Genomic DNA, 7896 nt, shown 5'->3' with positions numbered 1-7896 from the left:
TGCCTGTCTGGCATAATGGCACTGTGGGCCCTGAGGCTGCTCTAAGTTACCCTGGAAGCCAAACCAGCTGACCACAGACCTAGGGATTGGGGCATGTGATCGGGGAGCCCCTCTTTCTCCCTGTCACCCTCAGATATACTGTGCAGAGCTCTGGCATGGAGCAAGATCTAGTTCAAAGGAAAATGTGTTGCAACAGTAGGCTACTTAGACACATTTCGCTGCTAAGGACTGCTTGGTCAACTGCATAAAAAATGAAAAGTGAGGGGAAGGGTGCCACCTTCAATAGTTATGTAATCTCAAGACATGGATTTGTTGAGCTCCAATTTGCAAGCATTGTACAACATTGCCTGCTAGTGAATGAATTTGAATGGTTCAGTAACTGCAGAATTGGCTTGCCAAGACCTGGGCATCTGCTCTGGCATCTGGTCTGACAGCTGATGCGTTACAGTCACCTGTGGAGCGTGCTGGTGGTGGGGCAGACAGCTTTTCAAGGAAGAATAAACCTAGTGGGCTAGAGTGTGCAACTCTTCCTGATGTCAGTGGGGCTAAGTGTGTGAATAAATACTCTCCAATGTGAGTTAGGATAATTCAGCCCAACCCACTGAGAGCTGAGACAAAATATCAGTGCTGTACAGCATGGCTTTGCTTGTAGGTGGCTCTGACTGGGAACAGGAGCAGTATATGTGGATTTATTTCTGCACGAGTAGGTGCCATTAAAAAGCAGCCCATATCACATGCTAGTGTTGGACTTTGCCATGGTTTTGTTGGCTTATTTCCAATCCTGAACCCAGGAAATCCTGCAGAAAAGTCACATACCAGAGGGTAGCAAAGGCTGCACTGTTTTTTAATGGCCTGCAGTCTTGGTCGGCCTTTTAGGTGCAGCCCTGGAACTTGCTGTAGTGGCAAAGGTGCTCATTACAGGCCAGATTTTGCCCATTGCTGACAGTTACATGAGGCATTGGGGGCCTGGAGTGTGCAAAGCGCTTCCCGCTCTGGCATGGCCTGCACAACAGCCTGTCTCAGTTGCAGTCTCTGTACTTGAACGGCATGCAAGGACTGCGCTTCTGTGTCCCCTTGTGGTTTCCCATCACCTCCATGAGGAGGGGAGAGGAGCCTGACCTTACCCTGCCCTGGCACTGGCTCATAGAACAGGCCAGGCATGCTCACAAGGTGTTGTGGTAGCAGGAGCACTCCTCTGGGTTCCTCAGGGATTTGAGCAGAATTCTCCCCCTCCCGCTGTGTGCCTGGAAACCTCATTCCTTTCCCTCCTGGGCTGAATGATTTGCCTGAACCCGAATGAAGGGCTGTTCACTTTGGCTGTTCAGCTCTTCATTCAAGTGACTGTCTGCAGGGTGTAAAGTAATGGGTAGTTGTGGGAGTGCAGTGTCTTCTTCTTTGTACTGCAGTATGATGGGCTTGGCAAACCCTGTACGAACCCCTGTGGGGGGTGTTAAGCCAGAAGGAAAGGGCTAAAAAGAAGCTGGCTAGGAAGAGATGTACAGTAATGGCCCTCATGTGGCAAGAGAAACTGGGCAGGAATACAGAGATGAGTAGGTCTGCTGCCTGATCAAACCTCCCTGCAGGGGGAAGGTAGGACCTGACAGGGCACTATGTGGCTGGACCTAGGACATGCTGATGGTCGTGTGTCAGGCCACTGTAGAAGGTTTGTCACCTGACAAGCCAGAATGGGGATGGAGAACTAAATCCAGGCAGATGGACAAATAATTCTCAGCCCCTCTGGGCTTAACCCAATCTGGGGCAAAAAGTCCTTTACAGTGTGTGTTTTGGACTGAGATGCCAGTCTCTGCTAGAGAATGAATTTTTATGGTGGTCTGGCTGGAGGTCTGAGCACCATAAATCACCAGAGTGGGTGGAAACACTCAGTAGGAGAAACTGAGGCAGATAGCCTGCAGCACTGTGTCTCAAAGCCAGGAGACATACAGAGGGTGGTGGTCTGATCCTAATACCAAGATACCACAACGCTGTAGAGAGTCATTATAAGAGGCAGTCCTGCTCTAAAGAGTTTAAAAGCTAAATCAACAGGACAATGCAAAAGAGAAAGGGGATAGTTTTTATTCCCATTTAGAAGAGGGGCACAGGGGTTAAGGGCAAGATTTGTAAAAGTATTTACGTGCCTAATGCTGGAGATAGCTGCTTAGGCCCCAGTGGAAACAATGGTAGATGGGTGCCTAGGTGCTTTGGAAAATTCCATTAGGCACCTAGCTGTATCTTTAGGTGCCTAAAACCTTTTTTTCAAAATCTGGTCCTAACTGAGTGGCGCAAGGTCACACAGAGAGTCTGACAGAGCTGGAAATTGCACCCAGATCTCCTGGGCCCTAGCCCAGTGGCTAAACCCCAGGCCCATCCTTCCCCATTTATGAGCAATCTTATAAGGTAAGGGCCCTATTCTGCCAGCTGCCAGGGAATTGGTGGGAGGGAGAAGAGAGATAGAATCATTTCTGTTTCCTTGTATTTGGTTGTCTCTTTGTGGAAGTGAGGAGACATGCTTCTTGGTATTGTGATGTAAAGAGGTGGCATCAGTAACTCTCAGGTTAGCCCAGAGAGGAAATTCTGGGTGGGAGAGAGAGGGGGAAAGGAAGTGGGTTATTTCCCTTTGTGGTAAGACTCAGGGCTTCTGAGTCTTGGGGTTCCCCAGGGAAGGGTTTGGGGAGACCAGAGGGAGCCAAAACCCTGGAATTTTTGGCTGGTGGCGCGAGATATCAGATCTAAGCTGGTAATTAAGCTTAGAGGGTTTATGCTAGGCACTCAGATATTTGAACGCTAAGGTTCAGATTGAGGAAATACTATTAAATAAACTGGTTTGACTAGTTAATTTGCATGTCAAAGGTTAGCTAGCAGAGAAGTTAAACAAAAGGAGTTGCTAGGCAGACTCCAGGAGACAACAGAGAGCCAGCAGTTCAGACAAAAACACCAGAGGGCACCCCAACACAAGAAGGAACAAAACCATGGACCTGAAACCAAAAACCATGAAGACAAATCAGAACATGCAGCCACAAGCAAGGACAGGAAACAAACTACAAGAACTAGAAATAAACAAAAGGAACAACGAGATGGCAACAGACACAGGCAGCCATAAAACAAACAAAAGATGGAAAGGCTACAAAAAGAGAAAGATGGCAGCCCATAAGATGCAGATGCATCCTTCCAACGAGAGATGGAAAAACACCAACAAGAGATGGAAAAAACAGAGGGAGGCCCACGGCAGGCCCTGGAATTTAGAACCCCTGGAATTGTAGACGCAGCCAATCTTAATCACCCGTCGCAGTTCGTTGTTCAACCGCACAAAAAATTCCAAACTATACAAGGCAGGTGATGACACTGAGGCCTTCTTAAAAATTTTAAAGGCTGCCATTGGGTTACAGCATCTCTGAAGACCAGTATCATGGTAGATGTGAGGTCACCATTCTCAGGGACCCTTAGCGACCGGTGGCGGCTGAAATGGCCAAAGGACAAAATGAACGATTATAAAACTGTTTCAAACCAAAGGCCAGATGCCAGAATGGGGATAACCTGGATCATTGCCGTCGGCGTTTTCAGAACCCAAAAGTGGAAATCAGAGTGGGTCATTTCCCAAACACGCCTACACGTTTGGAAAGAATATAAGGGCCTGTATCAGGAACAATGTTCATCCATTGACGAACTTGCACCTCCTCATACAAATGGAGCAGTTCTTGGATGGTGTTTCTGAGGACATAAACACGGTACATACAAGATGAAAACCCAAAATCTCACCAAGGCTGTGGAATGAAGCCAGTGGATGGGAAGTGGCAGAAAGCAAGAAAGCTACTGTAAAGGCAGCGCAATGAAAACCCCAGGGGGTACCTGCACATAAACCCTGCAACCGGGGCAACCCAAAACCCACCTACCAACCCAAGGAAAGCCACAGCACACCCTATTCTTGCCACCTCACCAGTGCTCAGTACTCACCTACGAACCAGTGACACGTCAGCCTGGGAAGATGTTATAGTGTAAATGAACTGGACATATAAGGCCAACTGCCCAAAAACCCACCGGGTGCAAAGTCTTTACAACCCCATCACACCAAAGATCCCCAGTCCGGATACTCTCAAATCCCCTTGTGAGCGAAGGGAAAATTGAGGTGGGCCGAAATAAGGTTACCGTGTGAAAGACACAGGCACATAGCGTCATCTATCCACCAATCCTTTGTGGATCCCAACTCGTCAACCAAAGGCCCAAAGTCCATTTACCACTTACTGTCACGAAGCTGTTAGACTTGCCTACAGCTGAACTGCCTGTCCAGATTAAAGGCTTGGTCAGGATGTGACTTTTGCAGTCTTATGACAAATTTTCCATCCCCCATGCTACTGGGGGAAGACTGCCAACCAGCGTGAAGCGGGCCAAGAGAGTGGATGGTTACACGCAGCAAGGCCATGCAAGCTTCCAGACCCATTTCTGTTACTAAGCAGTCCACAGGGAACCATCTGTGTTACCAGAGACCCAGACAAGGTAGTGGACCGATCCCATGGCCAACACGCTGAACAAGCCACAGCACTCCAGTTCCAGGACCAGAACTGGAACAGCAACCAGCACCAGCAGTTTTGCAACCACATCTTACACTCAACGCCAGGGGGCCAACGAGCCTTAAATGGCAGAAAGCAACAGCAACCATACCGAGAGGCTCAGCAGAGCCTGAAATCCCAGGTGCACCAGCGGAGAGTGATTTCACCGCAACAGAACAACCCACACCTACATCGCTTCAGAGGGAACCAAGGCCCAAGTCCACAGTCATGAGGAAGAAACTGGTGTCCCCAGGCCTCAAGGGAACAGTTCCAGGTCTGAGCAGAAGCAAGATGACAGCCTTCAAAAAGCTTGAGTGGCGGCACGAGCACCCCACCGCCTTCAGCTCTTCTAACCGATCCCGGTTTGTTATAGACCAAGGACTTTTATACAAGGAAATTCTTTCTGGTGGACACCAGGAAGAATGGCAGCCGCACAAACGGTTGGTGGTTCCAACTAAGTACCGGGGGAAGCTCTTAAGCTTAGCCCATGATCATCCCAGTGGCCATGCTAGTCTAGTTAGCACTATATTAATTTGGATGGCTGTTTATAAGATGCATACCATGTGTAATATTTATGTCCTTATAGTGTCACCCTAGCCTTTCCCACCTTGGTATAAAATGACATACCTTGTGGCTATTTCTAAGCATCAAGGGGTGTCACGTGACGCCAGTATTTGTGAATAACAGCCTGCTTGTATCTAATTTTACACACTAGCCACTCTGGTCAAAGAATTCTGCTTCGTTGGTGTCCATGTGGGCCAGCCAGGTCTGATTAACCTCACCGTATGCGATTAAAAACCAAACACAACACCTCCCACATACCCCTTCCAAATGAATGTAAAGTAGTGAATGCTAGTACATCACATCACTCTCCCGCTTTGCAAACATGTTCTTCAACCAATGCTCATTGCTCTTGTGCAGGAATTTAGTCATTGCACATTGTAATCTGATGAGGCACCACCCAGAAAATTAAGGAGCGAAAAACAAAATTCCCGCCCTTTCTACTTGGGCATTTCTTGTCATTTCACATTGTGCTGCACTAATGGGGCCCAGGACATTCTCAGGGTACTTCAACGGAGCCATTGCAGTGACACAGTATTCGCCAAAGGAGATGCAACATCATTAGCCTAAAAAAAAACCCACAAAGAGGAATTCCTCGCAGTGACTTGGTTACCATCCACAAGGAGCACAGCCCTTGGTAAGGGGGCAAGAGGAACATGTACTGGTCAGGCCTTCGAAATGTGGGCTGTTTCCAAAGTGCAACAAATCATCACAGTTTTTTGCTCAGACATGCAACCCTCTCCTGCTGCTTGGCCCCCTCATCTCAGATCAGCCCTATGCCCCTACTGAGCTTTCTGGCCAGGGGCTGGTAGGGAAAGCATGCAGGACCTGTGTTTCAGAGAAACTGAGATTCAATTGATTCGGTTTAGGGACGAGGCTGAGTATTTAACAGGGCAGCTGCGATGCAGGCTTGCATAAGTGAAAGGACACGCCATCAAGAGAGAAGCGAGAGAGTCAATGCAACCAAAGCACGAATGGATGGTGGGCTAAAGGTGAATCAGGGCAGGCTCAGATATTTAATAATAATCATGACAAACGGACCATGGCAGACAGACACAAGAACTGGCGGGTCTGCATATGGCTGTGTAATGTGTCATTAAGAAGGCCACACTTTGGTGTGGCCTGCCTGCCATTTTAACTGTCAGTTTTATTTGACTGTTGTTCCTGTGGGGAAAACTTTAGCGCTTTCTCCAGTGGGTGCAGCCGACCCCAGCAGCAGAACTGTCATGCATTCATTGCCGGTGGGGAGGACAGACAGGATTTGGTGGAGCCATTCAGCAATAGGCATTGCCTGCATGGCACATAGCTCAGAGCTAGGGTGTATCTGGCACGCTAACATAGCAGAGGGGGGTAGGTGGGTGGGAAATTACTACTGTGATGGGGATAGTAGGGGAAGAGTGGGTGCCAAAGAACTGATGTTACATCTGTGTGTGTGTATGTGTGCACACAAACGAGGGGTGGGGTGTTGTCACTTCATCATCAGTGCTGTGTCGGAGGCTTTGGAGCCTTGATTAATTTAATGTTGGCAACTGAGGGTACGTCTACACTGCACGATTATTTCGAATTAGCTTAAACCGATATTACAAAACAGATCTAATAAAATCAGTTTAGCGCGTCCACAGTGGGATCCCGAAATCGATTGTTTGCGTCCATGGTCCAAAGCTACCATCGATTTCGAGGAGCGGTGCACTGTGGGAGCTGTTCCTCAGCTATCCATAGTTCCCCTCCGGTGGAGAGCACAGTGCCTGATGGTGCAGAAAACACTGCCCGGGTGGTGCTGGCGTACAGCCTCCCCCTCCCTTTGTGAAGGCAGCAGACAACCCTTTGGCGCCTTTTTCGCGGAGTGCATTAGCAAACGCCATATCCACAGCAATCTTTCCCTTTTTTTTTCACGTGGTGGTGGGGGAAATAAACTGAGGAGCTGTTCCCTGAACCACGCCAGACACTGTGTTGAACCTACAGACATTGGAGCTCAGCCAAGGAATGCAAATAATTTCAAGAGACTAGCTGGAGTGGACTGTGGGATAGCTGGAGTCCTCAAGTACCCCTCCCTCCCTTCATGGAGCGTCCATTTGAGTCTCTGGGCTTCCCGTTTACCTTGTCACGCAGCGCTTGTGTATCCTGGAGTTTTTTATTCAAAAGCTTTGGCATTTCCTGTTCTGTAACGGAGCTGGAGTACAACAGATTTGTCTCCCCATACAGCGATCCAGACCGAGTATCTCCCGTATGTCTTGTGGAGCGCTCTTTTCGATTTCAAAAACTGCATCGCAGCACTGGCTGATCAGAGCTCCACGCTGGGCAAGCAAGAAATTGTTAAATTCAAAAGTTCGCGGGGCTTTTCTGTTTACCTGGCCCGCGCCATTCGATCAGATGCTGTCCAGAGCAGTCAAGTGCTGCACTCTGGGATGGCCGCCGCGGAGGCCAATAACGTCGATTTCCGTTCCACATGAACCCTAATCCGAGTTATCACTATCGAATTTAGCGCTACTCCTCTGTTTTGGAGGAGTTCCGAACATCGATTTTTAAGAGGAGCCGTTTAATTCGATATTAATGACGACGTCGTGTGAACGGATACAGCGTTAAATCGGTATATCGGCCATTAAACCGATTTAAAGTCGCAGTGTAGACCTGGCCTGAGATATATATTTAGGCAGGCTATCCCGATTGTTTGTTATGGCCTCTCATTGTTGGAGCTCATTGCAGTTTGTTTCAATGCTAAAATAACCCTTGTTTATTTATGTGCCACGTTCCTTTGATCATCAGGTATCAGTGGCCTGGCAGGATACTTAGCTAG

The sequence above is a fragment of the Chelonoidis abingdonii genome, chromosome 2 (assembly GCF_003597395.2).
Source record: "Chelonoidis abingdonii isolate Lonesome George chromosome 2, CheloAbing_2.0, whole genome shotgun sequence".
Lineage (NCBI taxonomy): Eukaryota > Metazoa > Chordata > Testudines > Testudinidae > Chelonoidis > Chelonoidis abingdonii.
This window is presented reverse-complemented; position numbering follows the sequence as displayed.